Source organism: Cupressus sempervirens, chromosome 8 (genome assembly GCF_028749045.1).
Source record: "Cupressus sempervirens isolate cs-2001-9-10 chromosome 8, ASM2874904v1, whole genome shotgun sequence".
Classification (NCBI taxonomy): Eukaryota; Viridiplantae; Streptophyta; class Pinopsida; order Cupressales; family Cupressaceae; genus Cupressus; species Cupressus sempervirens.
Genome location: NC_143125.1, coordinates 747733507 through 747749754, shown reverse-complemented (window position 1 = coordinate 747749754; position 16248 = coordinate 747733507). Strand labels below are relative to the sequence as shown.

At 37.9% G+C, this 16248-nt stretch overlaps 1 pseudogene; it reads right to left on the bottom strand.

The window, feature by feature from the left end:
- The window catches only part of LOC149544581 (disease resistance protein RPS4B-like), a 137607-nt pseudogene extending 136200 nt beyond the window's left edge, over window positions 1–1407 (bottom strand).
- Window positions 1408–16248: the final 14841 nt, after the last annotated feature.

Below are 16248 nucleotides of genomic sequence, written 5' to 3'. Positions count from 1 at the left end.
GAGGGACTGGGAGAGGGAGATAGATAGAGAGAGAGTAGCCTGAGAGAGAGAGAGTAGGAGATGGGAGAGGGGAGAGAGAGAGAGAGAGAGAGAGAGAGATAACGAGAGAGAGAGAGTAGGGGATTGGAGAGGAGAGAGTAGCCTGAGACAGAGAGTAGGGGATGGGAGAGATAGACTATGAGAGAGAGAATAGGCAATGGGAGAGGGAGAGAGAGAGAGAGAGTAGGGGATGGAAGAGGAGAGAGAGTGAGAGAGAGTAGGGAGAGAGAGAGAGGAGGGGATGGGGGATGGTGGGATAGGAAAATATTATTTTTTGCATAGTGCATACGCACTATAGTGTGCACATGCTTTATAGTTTGTATGCACTATTTGAAAACACTAAAAAAGGTCATAATGAAAGTTTGGGTCTCTATTGATCCTTTTTTTTTATTATATGTTGTGTATTCTGTTGTTTTGACATAAAACATGGGTTTCATGCTATTGGAAGTTAGCAAACACTATATTCAGTCATTGGATACACTATTTGAAGGCTTTTTGAACATTCTTTCATTCTATTTGAAGCTAGCAAACACCAAATTCAATTATTAGATACACTATTTGAAGGCTTTTTGACTATTCTTTCTATAGAAAAAGTTAGTGCAGTCCTTTTTAAATATTCTTTGTTATTATATAGAGACAAATTTAAATATAATTTGATAAGTTGTTTAATATATAGTGAATTCATTGGAATTTGTATGTTTGAATGAATTGTTATTTGGAAGTGGTTAGAAATTTGATAGGTTGTATAATATATTTTGTGTATTCTTTGAAATAATTGTTATTTGTATATGCCTTTGAATGATTTGTAATTTACAAATTGTAACTAATTCAGATGTTTGAATAATTTGACATATAGAAATCATCATCATGCCAAGGAAGAAACCAAAAACTCAAACAACAGAAGAGAGAGAGAGAGAGAGAGAGAGAGAGAGAGAGAGAGAGAGAGAGAGAGAGATCTGGGTAACTCTAGTGTTTGTGACATTTTTTGATAGCTCGAGCTTTTGGCACAACAAAAAACATACCATCACAAAATTCATCTCTATTTGTCAATCTGAAAGCACTTTTCATCAAAGCTCTATCGAAGGTTAGTAACATAGAATCATTTGACATCTTTATCTGCTTTGTCATGTGATCATATTGAGGAATGCATTCTTGAACTAGCTCAAGGGCTTGAACAACCATAGGGAATCCTACAGCTTCAACCATACCACTAGACTTGAGTCTGTTTGTGACTGGGGAAATTGGCTGAGAATTCAATCTTCTGTGTAGATCAGATAGATCATAGAAACAGAAAGAAATATCTATTAAATCCTTTAATTTTCTCACCAGACCAAACAATTTTCTTTGCATCTCAGTCCTCAAGGCCATGAATCACATAAACTTAGAATAGGTTTGCTCATAAAAAAAGGAATAGTCCTATTTCAAGATATCATGGAAAATGTGCCCCACGAGATCTTTTATTTGATTTCAATATAACCATTAAATTTTGAATTCCTGCATCAAATGAGTAGGGCACAAAAAGATGAGAAAATTACCCTATTAGGATGATGACATTTATATTCTCCATTAATATGGTGAGTAAACGACTTTATTTGAAATAAATGCAGCTTTAAAAGTGATATGTACCACTTAACTTCATAAATTTTACCTTTTAGGCTTTAGCATGATAGAAATGGCACTTTTTCGGTGATTGGCTGCGATCTGGTTAATAGGCTCTAGAGGCCTTGAGGAACAACAATTATCCCTTTAATGGGTTGAAGAAATAATTGATCTCTCCCCCATTACAACTCACTTCTTTAAATTTTTGGGTGTGTAGCTACTCAAAAATTTTCTAATGCCTTCAAAACTTAGCTTATTCATCTTCGGTTGAGTGTAGAGCACTCTTACTTCTTTTCCAAATTTGAATGCTTCCTTCTAAATCTTTCCTTTTTATAATTCTTTTGAAGCATAAAGCACTCCAAGCATCTCTAATGAATATTTTATTTTGAAAGTGATCCTTCACTTTGCTACCTTTGTCTATTCTATACTTACTCGTCAAGCGCATAGTTAAAACCACACCTCTCCAAAGGGAACATACTTTCACTAAAGTGGTTGACTTGAAAAACTTCACGAAGTCTCCCAAAGGATCATCCAATTGTAATCTGATTGCATCTGAGCATTACTAGAATGCTATGTTTTGACGTATATATCTTTCAATATTAACCATATCTCTAATTTCAAAAAAATGGCCTACACTATATGTGAGTAGAGCATCAGAGACAACTTTCTACTTTTATGAATTTCTTCACCAAATCAACTCAGCTGAAAGTGCTATGTGCATGTGCCATATGGAGAACTTTTCAAAATTAAAATAGGAGGCATGGCTCTGTAATGGTCGTTGCATAGCATCAAGGGGCAACTTTTGAACTAGGATATTTACCTCCATATCACTCCATAAAAATGATCTTGCATGTACAAGATTATCTAAATTGCTTCCCAGAGTGAAATCGACACTAAGAATGACAAGAATTTACCTGATTTCACTCATTTCAAAAAAAGTTGTGTGAGGCTCCGCTATGAAGAACACAACATAGCTAAGAAGATTGATTTCAAAAGTTCTTTAGCTTTATCAATAAAGTTCCATACTTTTCCTAACGTATTCACAATCTTCCAAGTAACCCCAAGAATGAAAAATTAGGCAAAAATAACCTACCATTTGGTCTACTTGGTGCACTTCAGAAAATTGTGTTTCAAGGTGCCCTTCCTATGCTCACGGAGTAATGAAGGTGCATATCTAAAACACACATATCTTAATAAAATTGGTTGATCTTATCAAATGAACACTACAAGCTCTGTGCAAAGACTTTAGAAAATCAATCTCCTCTAGCTCAAAGACCAAACCAACAAGTTTTAATATGCTTTATGGTAACTAGAAATGTGGCTTTGGAATGGCCTTGGCCCAATTAGAATGCTAGTTTCCAAAACAAATGGTTGACAACAATCTATGCTTCCTCATAGTCAAATGGGTGGGCATGATGATTCTTCTACTATCTTTGTGATAAAAAACAAATCCCTTCAATGTTGTGGTGAATCCACAATTTCCACTACACTTGGCTCACAACTTTTAATAGTGTGACAAAAGAAGTTGATCCTAACTAAGGATAAAGAGCCCTGCTGCAGAGCCGAAGCATAGGTTTTCTGAAATCACCCTGTTAGGTGATGTTTTCAATATGTCTTCTTTCTAGAATGTTGCCCTCTAGTTCCCAAGAACATGAATTTCATCTTTTTGAAGAACATTTTGGCACATGTCACTTAGAATAAGCATTTTGGGCAAATCTCCTTCATATGGATGCTGACTTTGATGTAGGTGCCTTTAGAGCACATATCATAGTAACTAATCTTCTTCATACCAAAGAAAATGCAAGGCATTTCCATGAACCTATAATTAGCTCGCTTGACTGATATAGACTAATTGCTTAATAGACATATTGGTAAGTGAAAGTGAAATGACCCTAGCTATAAAGGTCACTAAATCCCAACATTGTACTGTGGAAATTCGTCAAATAGTTGGCAAACAGGCTCTGATACCACTGAAATAACCCTGACTATATGGATCACTCAAAAACATAAAATTGAACTGGGACAATTTGACAAACACTTGTTATGCAACCTTCAGTTTGATATTATTTCCAATAAGTTTCATCAAGTGATATAGATACAACAATAGGTAAGATTACCATACTTATTCAAGGAGGTATTTGTAAATTCAAAGCTTTTCAGTGTCTAATCACAAATACAATAGTTGAATAACAGACCTGACTTTGAGGGATATTAAAAACCTCAAATTTGCCGCCCTCTATGAAATTCACTGAAGTTGTTTATACCCGGTAGATACTGACGCCCCAAATTATTTTGTTGCTACAGCACATTAACATTCAATGGAGTCTTTACTATCCAAAACTCCAACCGTAATCTTGGACATGAATTGCTACTGGCTCCCAAACTGAATTCACCCGATGTAGATCGTGGACGCCCAGATTTAATTGTTAGCACTTCAAGGCGTATAGTCTTGCTGTCGGATTCATCAGTATTGAGAACGCATGTAGAAAGTCATCTTTTGCCTTTGGTCGTTATTGGGTAACGCTGCCACTAGCAAATATTTATATCACTGAGAAATGGTGAATTTTTGAATGCTGGAGCGATGGCCTGAAGTCGCACGAGTCTTTAACACCTAAGCTGGATGTTGCTACACTTTCGTCTCGGCCCTGACTCGTCTTGGTCCTTCCGCAAGGAAATAATGAATTCAACTCGTACCATGTTATTACCTATGAACGTGGCTATGGTTGTGAAAATGTGTGACCCACGGATAATGCCGGTTGAATGTCTGCTGCGAATGAATCTTCAGACGAATCGTGAAGGATCTTGCCAAGTATAATGTCCGACTCCTGATGGAGTTATGTCCGCCGGTTGCAACAAGATTAAATCCACTTTCTAGGATTTCTGTCGACTCATAAATCATTGAACCCGATAGCTCCTGCGGCCTCGTTCCAGGGGTATATGCGGATGTGATGTTTTGGAACTTCGCCTCCCACAAAAACCCTTCAACTCCGCATTTTTTTTAAATCTTCAAATATGTGATTGGCGCTAATGTTGTACTACAATCCGGCCTGCCCAAAATTCACTATGTGCAAACGGCTTCCTAAATCAATTCGAGTCGATTTCTCCTCCAGCTCGACTTCAACATAATCTTTGTAATTGCACTCGGTCAGACTTCAGCCTTAACCATATACAGAAATGTTGCTGGAAGGTTGTCTGTTCATACTGCAACTTTGCTGAAGAAGTCGTTTTAACAATTGATCTTGTAAAACCTTGTAAATGACCTATATCTTCAAACCTTGCGAAAGCTTAAATCTACGAATATCAATTCTCAGAATGGTCCTCCAAATTTGGCCTTAGGCCACAAATTCTGCTCCGATGAAATGACTGAATGTCACCTCCAATCTGCAATAATTCGGATGATATTTCACACCCTCAAAATTGCGTACCGATTGAGAGTTATCGTTCTCAATGGCCAACTGTGACAATTGCGAAGACCCTAGGTTCCACAATGCACCTGTGATTGAATCACAACCTGAAAACAAAGAGATAAAACCAACTACATGATTCGAATGGAGCCCCGGGGTGCCTATTTATTCTTTTCCCTCCATCCTCTCCAGAGACTTCTAGAACATTTTTGATCTTATCCCTCAAGTGACTTTATTAAATACTTTTATAATCCAAGTCACTTTATTAAATATAAAGTTATCTTTTAATAACTATTTATTTAATTAAAATAATTAATTAGTCCTCCTTGGACAACCATTAATTAAATTAATTAAATCGAACTGTCACCAAAAATTGGGGACATGACAGTCCGCCCTTCCTGAAATTGCTTGTCCCCAAGCAATGGCTGAACCATGAACCAATCAGTGTTCCTGGATCCCAAATGTAAATCTGTGTATCATCCCAATCCTCATCATACTCCCGTGGAGAGATCATCAATACCAGTAACTGAGAAACTGTACTCAACATCCAAACAACTGACACTTCTGATGAAATCATCTGAAAACCAACTATAGATGCCGGTAGAAGAAAACATTCTGCGGAACTCAAGCCAACTGAAACATCAACTCTATCAAGACTCAACCCCTGTCAAAAAGACACCTGCACCCAACTACACTGTAAATATGACAACAGCCATAGGTACTTGAATTACTGCCATCAAATCCAATCTTTGAAAAACTGCCCCGGGTGTGTCGATGTTGCAGGCTGAGTAACTTGCTACTACCAATTTTATTTTCAAAAGATGATGCCAATCTATCCCCTAATGGATGGTAAGAAACTGGAGCCAATCTACATCTGCGTGAAATAAAATCTTCTATCTCTGTGTCAAAAGAGAAATGATGAGCGTACCCTACCGTATAATGCCGGTAAGAACCTCCAAATTCTGCTGCTAGCTCATCATCACTGAACTGGTAATCAACATATGGCTCCATTTTCTGACTTCGAGTGACTGTAGGTCGGATAGGTCCTTGTGCACTCTGCTCAACAAACCCCTTCTCGAGATCCCTGTGAGGTAGCATAGTAGAAAGGACCCCTATAATCTTCTCAACCAATCTGCAAATAACACTAGTATCATGGATGAGAACACCTTCTGTCACTTCATGCGAGTCCAAATGAACACATGCACTGTCCAGCAAATACTCCATAAACGATTCAGTGCAGTAAAAATTATATGAGGAAACATTTACATACTCCCCTTTACACCACATCGGGTCCTCCTGTAAGGATGGCGTACTCAACTGTACCACACTATCAACTATCTGAGTAGAATCAATCTGGAGACTTGACTCAACTGGTATCCCAAATTCATTAGAACCAGCTACTACCAAATCTTGAATATATGTGTCGGCCTTAACAATATGCTCCTTAGTAGTAACTGCGGAAGTGTGCTTACCATCATCCACCTCAGTAGTCAAATGAACTAGGTCTGGGGCTGGTTTTGACCGCAAATGCTCCAACTCCATGGTCACCTCCTTCAACTGAAACTGCGACTTCTGTAGATCTCGCTGTGTGTCCTCTAATGCCTCAGTAGTCGTTATGAGCTCTTGGGAAAGCTCACTCACCTCCTCTTCACGATCCAAGAGTGCCTCATAGGCTGTACTCCCCCACTCAACCAAGTGATCATGGTCGGCTACCAATCGTAAATAATCCTGCTTCAAAATTTGGACAGCTTCACGCAAGGCATGAATCTCTGCCAAAGAAAAGTAACCACTGCTGGACTCATCTATCATAGAAGTACCCCAACCAGTAACTGCCAACAACTGACGAGCAGTATCAAAATGCTCACAAGCGATAGCAATGTCTCGCTCACTAACTTTCAATTGGCTAATCACATGATGGTTCTGGCTATACCATCTTCTATAAATTCCCTCTGACACATTGTCTAAAGGAGTATCTTCAAAGATACTGGTCTCTGGATTATTACCATCCATATTTTGCGAATCAACTCCAAAACTCATATCAACATCCAGAGTGTCAAAATCTGTAGTTCTGCTATCAAGCTCTTCTGTACCTAAAGAAACTGTCAAGGAAGCTGAATCTTCAAAATTGTTCACTTCATTCTCCCGGATGTCATCAAGGTCAAAACGATCCTGGGACTCATCTGTACATGCTTCCAAATATGAAAAACCTTCAACACCTTTCAGCAAGGATGGTCGACTGGAAATATGAACCAAACCCAACAACGGTGTATAAAGACTAATACCAACATCGGACAAACTGCTGGCACAAGGAAAGACAACACCGTGTATTCTGCTAATCAAATCCATGATAGCACTCAAACAAACATTGCTACTATTAAGTGCTCTCCAGTCAATTGAATCCCAAACGCTGCTGAAACATTCTTGAGTCCATATCCGTAAACAAGGAATAGCTGGTAACTCAAGCAAACTCCTTACCTGAGTAATGTGACCAATACCAATTAACTTCACATACCTGTCTGCCATTGTCCTTGTATCCTGGATGTGAATGCAAGATGAACTCGTAACATTATCAGCTACCATATATGATCCGTCAAATATAGAAAGTTGAGTGTTAGACGTATCAGATGAAATTAAACTTAGCTCCATGCCATGCTCATTCTCATGTCTCTCCCAGTCCTGTAATGCCAAAGTTTCTCAAGTGTCCTCAAGCTCGCAAGAAAGCTTGACAACTTCCTCCTCCTTCCTCCTCAAGGCATCTGAATAATCTTTGGTAAGGATTAGAAGATGGTCACGATCTGATAGAAGATGCAAATAGCTCAACTTCATCGTTCCCATTCCCTCACCAATTGCATGTAAGTCATAGCAAGAAGAATTCGCCTGAACTCCCTTATGTCTTCCTTGTAACTGAATCATCTGGATGTGTTCTTCTAACATCTCCCGCATCCTGTCATGATGAGATAAAGAAGCCACAATACTATCTTTGCTTACCTTTAGCTGGCTGGACAAATCATGTGAAGTACTGCCATTCTCATCCTCATGTGACGAAGCATCTAACTGAGCCTGGTACTCTCTGTCAAAAAAATCATAAATGCTCGATGTTTGCTCATTTTCACCAGGTATCTCATCACCATGCACAATGACATATTCATCATCATCTGAACTCACTTCACTGTAATCATTGCTTGTCGGAACCAAACTACCCTGAGTACATGAGACATCACCCTTGGGAAACCTGTATACAACTGTCTCAACTTGAGTGTCAAGTTGACAATTATTATCTATCAGCGTAATATTCTTCACCACTTCTTCCTGTGACCGAACTGAAGCCTCTGACCGGTTGCACACTTGTTTCTTGAACTCCTCATTAAGGTTCCTAGTAGCATCTCTCATTGTATCAGTCAACGCTTTGTGAGAAGATTTGTCAAAATGAAATCCAGTTGATTTATTCACCTTAGCTAGGATGGACAGCCTGTCAAGCATATAGTGGTGTTTAACCAACAGTTCAGACATGTTATGTTTGATTTTTCTGAGCTCATCCTGAATACCTGAATGGTCCTCCTTTCCACAATTCTGACTCTGAATATTGCGTCTATTACTTGTCCGAGATTGTGTCCTTGGAGACTTTGTGCTGTACCTGTCCATCTTGGTTGAAGTAGAGTGCTGATCACTCATGTAATTCGGTTCTCACCCCACAGGATGGCAAGAAAACCACTCTGATACCACTGAAATGACCCTAGCTATAAAGGTCACTAAATCCCAACATTGTACTGTGGCAATTCGTCAAATAATTGGCAAACAGGCTCTGATACCACTGAAATAACCCTGACTATATGGATCACTCAAAAAAATAAAATTGAACTGGGACAATTTGACAAACACTTGTTATGCAACCTTCAGTTTGATATTATTTCCAATAAGTTTCATCAAGTGATATAGATGCAACAATAGGTAAGATTACCATACTTATTCAAGGAGGTATTTGTAAATTCAAAGCTTTTCAGTGTCTAATCACAAATACAATAGTTGAATAACAGACCTGACTTTGAGGGATATTAAAAACTTCAAATTTTCCGCCCTCTATGAAATTCGCTGAAGTTGTTTATACCCGGTAGATACTGACGCCCCAAATTATTTTGTTGCTACAGCACATTAACATTCAATGGAGTCTTTACTATCCAAAACTCCAACCGTAATCTTGGACATGAATTGCTACTGGCTCCCAAACTGAATTCACCCGATGTAGATCATGGACGCCCAGATTTAATTGTTAGCACTTCAAGGCGTATAGTCTTGCTGCCGGATTCATCAGTATTGAGAACGCATGTAGAAAGTCATCTTCTACCTTTGGTCGTTATTGGGTAACGCTGCCACTAGCAAATATTTATATCGCTGAGAAATGGTGAATTTCCGAATGCTGGAGCGATGGCCTGAAGTCGCACGAGTCTTTAACACCTAAGTTGGATGTTGCTACACTTCCGTCTCGGCCCTGACTCGTCTTGGTCCTTCCACAAGGAAATAATGAATTCAAATCGCACCATGTTATTACCTATGAACGTGGCTATGGTTGTGAAAATGTGTGACCCGCGGATAATGCCGGTTGAATGTCTGCTGCGAATGAATCTTCAGACGAATTGTAAAGGATCTTGCCAAGTATAATGTTCGACTCCTGATGGAGTTATGTCCACCGGTTGCAACAAGATTAAATCCACTTTCTAGGATTTCTGTCGGCTCATAAATCATTGAACCCGATAGCTCCTGCGGCCTCATTCCAGGGGTATATGCGGATGTGATGTTTTGGAACTTCGCCTCCCACAAAAACCCTTCAACTCCGCTTTTTTTTTTAAATCTTCAAATATGTGATTGGCGCTAATGTTGTACTACAATCCGGCCTGCCCAAAATTCACTATGTGCAAACGACTTCCTAAATCAATTCGAGTCGATTTATCCTCCAGCTCGACTTCAACATAATCTTTGTAATTGCACTCGGTCAGACTTCAGCCTTAACCATATACGGAAATGTTGCTGGAAGGTTGTCTGTTCATACTGCAACTTTGCTGAAGAAGTCATTTTAACAATTGATCTTGTAAAACCTTGTAAATGACCTATATCTTCAAACCTTGCGAAAGCTTAAATCTACGAATATCAATTCTCAGAATGGTCCTCCAAATTTGGCCTTAGGCCACAAATTCTGCTCTGATGAAATGACTGAATGTCACCTCCAATTTGCAATAATTCAGATGATATTTCACACCCTCAACATTGCGTACCGATTGAGAGTTATCGTTCTCAATGGCCAACTGTGACAATTGCGAAGACCCTAGGTTCCACAATGCACCTGTGATTGAATCACAACCTGAAAACAAAGAGATAAAACCAATTGCCTGATTCGAATGGAGCCCCGGGGTGCCTATTTATTCTTTTCCCTCCATCCTCTCCAGAGACTTCTAGAACATTTTTGATCTTATCCGTCAAGTGATTTTATTAAATACTTTTATAATCCAAGTCACTTTATTAAATATAAAGTTATCTTTTAATAACTATTTATTTAATTAAAATAATTAATTAGTCATCCTTGGACAACCATTAATTAAATTAATTAAATCGAACTGTCACCAAAAATTGGGGACATGACAGAAAGAAAGCCTAAGTGCGGAAATGCTTCCAAATGCTAAATCTAATAGGAGAGATGATGCTGAAATTTATCTCACAAAAACTTAAACTACTACAAGCTAAATAAATACATATAGAAAGATTCAACTCATAAACACAAAACACAAGATATACATGGGAACCCTTCTTGGGAAAAAACCCACCACTCCAAAGCCAGACTCAATTGTATTTTCAGCAACAACAATTACAATACAATCTACAGAGCCACAACTCTCCAAGATTATTCAGCTATGATATCAAATCTAGAACAATTCTAGTAGCATAACAATGCTCGCACTCACATGATTTTCTACAACAATGTCTTGTACTTATAGAGTTTTCGTACAAGAGGAAATAGTTTCTAAAGCGTCTACATTCAATGTATCAATAACTTATTTTAGAAACTTTCTTATGCACACCCTTGGATAAAAACAAAGCATAATAGAATAAATCACCAAAAAATAGAAGCTTTCTGTTTTTCTACTCCAAGTCTTTTCTTGTGGAAGAATCTAATTTTATTTAACAACTTTCCATGAAAGCATAAATAAAAAAATAAATCATGGTAAGTCTGAGTCATCTAATCCCAACAATCTCCCACTTGACAAAGAACTTACAAGAGTTACTGTATCACAGTACAGGCCCCAAGGCCCATGGAACCAACACACTATCTAAACTTCTCAGTGTTCACTGGCTTTGTCAATGCATCCACAACATTCTCCAAAGTTGTAACCTTTTCTAACTTCACCTTTCCATCTTCCACCATATCACGAACAAAATGATATTTTCAGAGCAATATGCTTTGTTCTAGCATGGAAAGTAGCATTTTTTTCTAAATAGATATCACTTTGGCTATCACAATAGATAGTAATCTGTCCTGCATCAAAACCAATATCAGAACACAATCTCTTAAGTGAAATGGCCTCTTTAGAGGCATGAGTAGTTGCCATCTACTCTACTTCCATAGTAGACAAAGAAACTACAACTTGTTGCTTACTCATCCAACTAATTGCACCACCAAACATCATAAAAGCATATCCACTAGTGGATCTTTTGCTATCAATGTCACCTACCCAATTTGAATCCACATATCCATGAATACAAATTGAATGACAAGATACAGAAGAGTTACCTTGAAAACACAAGCAATACTCAGATGTGCCTCTCAAATATCTAAACACTCTCTTAACTGCATCCCAATGCACCCTTCCAAGATTAGCCATATATCGACTAAGGACTCCCACTGCTTGGGCAATGTCTGGTCTTGTACAGACCTTAGCATACATCAAACTGCCAACAAAACTCGCATAAGGTACTTGAGACATGTCCTCCATCTCTGTAGGAGATTTTGGACAATCCTCCTTAGATAACTTTGTTCCATGTAATATTAGAACAACTAACTACTTGCAAGCTATCATGCTGAATTTCTCCAACACAGAGTTTACATACTTCCTCTGGCTCATCCAAAGCTTTCTGCTAGCTCTATCTCTAATGATCTCAATCCCAAGAATATATCTCACTGCACCTAGATCTTTCATCTCAAACTGTGTTGTTAACTGAGACTTCAAATCTGAAATCATTCTTTTACCATTTCCAATAAATAACATATCATCCACATACAGGACTATGATAAGAATGTGACCATTTTCAGATTTATAATACACACAATGGTCAAATTTAGATCTCAGAAATCCCAAAGACAACACATAGGTGTCAAACTTTTGATACCACATTCTAAGAGACTATTTCAAACCATATAGTGATTTCTTCAACTTACAAACAAGATTTTCTTTACCTTTTTCAACAAAATTCTCTAGTTGTGACATATAAATTTCCTCCTTCAAATCACCATGAAGAAATGTTGTCTTCACATCCATTTGCTCAACTTCAAAATCATAAGCTGCTGCAAGTGATAACAATTATCGAATGGATGTCAGCTTTGCTACAGGAGAAAATATTTCACCATAATCAATTCCCTCCACCTGTGAATAGCCCTTCACAACCAATCATGCCTTATACTTCTCAACACTACCATTTGGACCCACTTTCTTCTTGAACACCCATTTAAATCCAACAAGTTTTCATCCTTCAGGAAAAGGTACCAAATCCCATGTAGCATTCTTCTTCAATGCTGCCATCTCTTCATTCATGGCTTCTATCCAGGAATCTACATCATTCATATCCATAGCCTCTCTAATGGTCCTAGGCTCATCAGGGTTAGAAATCAAAGCAAATATACAACTAGAATCCAACAAAGAATATCCAAACCTCTGAGGTGAATAACCAAATCTATCAGGTCGTTGTCTATCATGAGTAGACCTCCTCAAAGTTTGAGGTTCGGGTTCTTGCTCTTCTTCAAAACTTCCAGAGCTACTTAAGCTCTCCTCATTCTTAGGTCTATCAGGAGCTCATAGTTCTTCTCCCTTAGAGGTAGTAGGAAAATGAACTACTTCCTTTTTCTGCTTCTCTTCCTTCTCTGGCTACAAAAGAATTGTGGAAGGTTTCAGCTCACAAAATATAACATTTCTACTATAGAGCACCTTCTCTGCAACTAGATCCCAAAGCGTGTAACCTTTCACACCAACACCATAGCCAATGAAGATACACTTAACTTCCTTGTTCTCCAACTTTGATCTTTTTACACTTGGCACATGAGCATATGCGTCACAACCAAAGACTCTGAGATGTCTCAAAGAGGGCTTCTTATTAGACCACACTTCCATAGGTGTCTTCTCAACAAGTGCTGAAGTAAGAGACCTGTTAATTAAATAACATGCAGTGGCTATTGCTTTAGCCCAAAACTTTTGTTCAAGACCAGCACCACTCAACATAATCCTAGCCCTCTCCATCAATGTTCTATTCATCCTCTCTGCAACTCCATTTTTTTGTAGAGTGTATGGAGTTGTCTTATGTCTCTCAATTCCATGATCCTTACAAAACCTATCAAATTTTTCTAAACAAAACTCACCACCATTATCAGTTCTCAAACACTTAATTTTTTTACCAAGGATTTAAATTCCTTGAACTTACTAAAAACTTCAGATTTACTTTTGAGGAAATACACAAATGTCCGACTATAATCATCTATGAATGAGACAAAACACAAAGATCTAGATATCGAAGGAACATTAACTGGACCAAACACATATGAATGAATATAATCCAAAACCCCAGAAGAGTTGTGAGAACTGGAATAAAAGGAAACACGATGTTGTTTACCATAAATACAATGTTCACACAAGTCAAACTCCATATTACAATCATCAAGGCCTTCAACAAGGCTTTTATTTTTCAGGCTTCTAAGACCCTTCTCACCAATGTGACCAAGTCTTTGGTGCCATAACATTGTCTTCTCAGCAAGGAGCTTCATCTCCAAAGTATTAGCACCCTTAGGTACCCAAAAAACATGACCATTAGATGTAGAAACAATGGTCTTCTTCTTTTATTGATCTGCTGGTGACAATGAAGAATCTAAAGCCCTTTTCTTGGACTTCACAGAAGCACTATTGCACTGAATTGTGCATGCATCTAGCCTATACAGGGTGCCAATCCTAACACCCTTAGCAGGGACCATAGAACCTCTTGTCATCTTGCATCCATCACTCGAGAAAACAATCTACACACTCACATCACCAAGCTTTTTGACTGAAAGTAGGTTTCTTGCTAAATCAGGGATATGTTGTACACCATCAATGCCCTTTACTCTGCCATTAGGGAATCTGATCTTGACTCTACCACAACCAACAATATTCAGGTGAGAGTTATCACCCAGATACACCTTTCCACCATCAAACTCTTCATACTTTGAGAACCAATCTATGTGAGATGTCATGTGGAAAGAAGCACCTGAATCTATCAACCAAACATCTTCTGATGTATGTGTTGCCAAGGCTGCAACAAAAGCATCTACATCATCTTGAGAAGATTTATTAGTATCAAAATTAGAGATATCCTTTTTGCCTTTCTTTTTCTTCTCCTCTTTGCAGTCTCTTCGAAGATGTCCAATTTTGCCACAGTTCCAACATTTTGCCTTGGATTTTTTACTAGGAGACTTGGATTTTCCCTTCTTGTCCTTTTTCTTTCCTTTCTCTATTGTTCTACCATGAGCAACAAGGGCCTCCTTAGCCATCTCAGAAGACTTTCTTCACATCTCTTCAGATAATAGTGAACCAACCACATCCTCCAATTTGAAAGTGGTTGTTGTGCTTCCAATAGCCATAACAAGGCGATCCCATGAATCTGGCAAAGAACATAACATAAGCATGCATTTATCTTGATCATCAATCTTATCACCTATAGAATTCAACTGAGCAATCAGCATATTAAACGCATTCAAGTGATCAGCAACAAAACCTCCTTCATCCATTCTCAAAGAATACAACTTCTTTCTTAGAAATAACTTATTTACCAAGGATTTTTCTTGATAAATATCACCAAGCTTTTTTCAAAGACTAGCTACAGTCTTCTCTTCATGAATATTTAAGAGTATAGAATCAGCCAAACAAAGTCTTATCAAACCCTTGACTTTTTGATTTGCCTTATCCCACTCTTCTTGCGATTTAGTTTGAGGTTTCGTTGAAGAAACCGCATCCCATAGATCTCTATCTATGTGCATGTCCTCCATTTTAAGTTTCCACAACTCAAAATTTTTGCCATTGAACTTATCCATCTCTACTCTACTGGATGTGCTTGCCATATCTAGCTTGCAATAAGATTATGAAAAAAACAATCTCTGCAAAACTCCCACTAAAATTAAATCGGCACAAAAAACTTGTCTACCCAACAACAATAACAAAGTTGGCTAGGCTCTGATACCAATTGAAAGGAAGCCTAAGTGTGGAAACACTTCCAAATGCTAAATCTAACAAGAGAGATGATGCTGAAATTTATCTCACAAAAACCTAAACTACTGCAAGCTAAATAAATACATATAGAAAGATTCAACTCATAAACACAGAACACAAGATATACATGGGAAACCCTTCTCGAGAAAAAACCCACCACTCCAAAGCCAGACTCAATTGTATTTTCAGCAACAACAATTACAATACAATCTATAGAGTCACAGCTCTCCAAGAGTATTCAGCTGTGATATCAAATCTAGAACAATTTCGGCATCATAACAATGTTCTTCAAACAATGCTTACACTCACATGATTTTCTATAACAATGCCTTGTACTTATAGAGTTTTCATACAAGAGGAAATAGTTTTTAAAGCGTCTACATTCAACGCACCTATAACTTATTTTAGAAACTTTCTTATGCACACCCTTGCATGAAAACAAAGCATAATAGAATAAATCACCAAAAAATAGAAGCTTTCTGTTTTTCTACTCCAAGTCTTTTCTTGTGGAAGAATCCAATTTTATTTAGCAACTTTCCATGAAAGCATAAATAAAAGAATAAATCGTGGTAAGGCTTAGTCACCTAATCCCAACAATAAGTTTATAGAGGAAGGTGAGAAAGAAGACTCTCCTAGGGCTAACTTAATTTGGATAAGAATTCAGTAGCTGTGAATTAAGATTAAACTAGAGGCTTGAAAAAGGGAGACTGAAAATC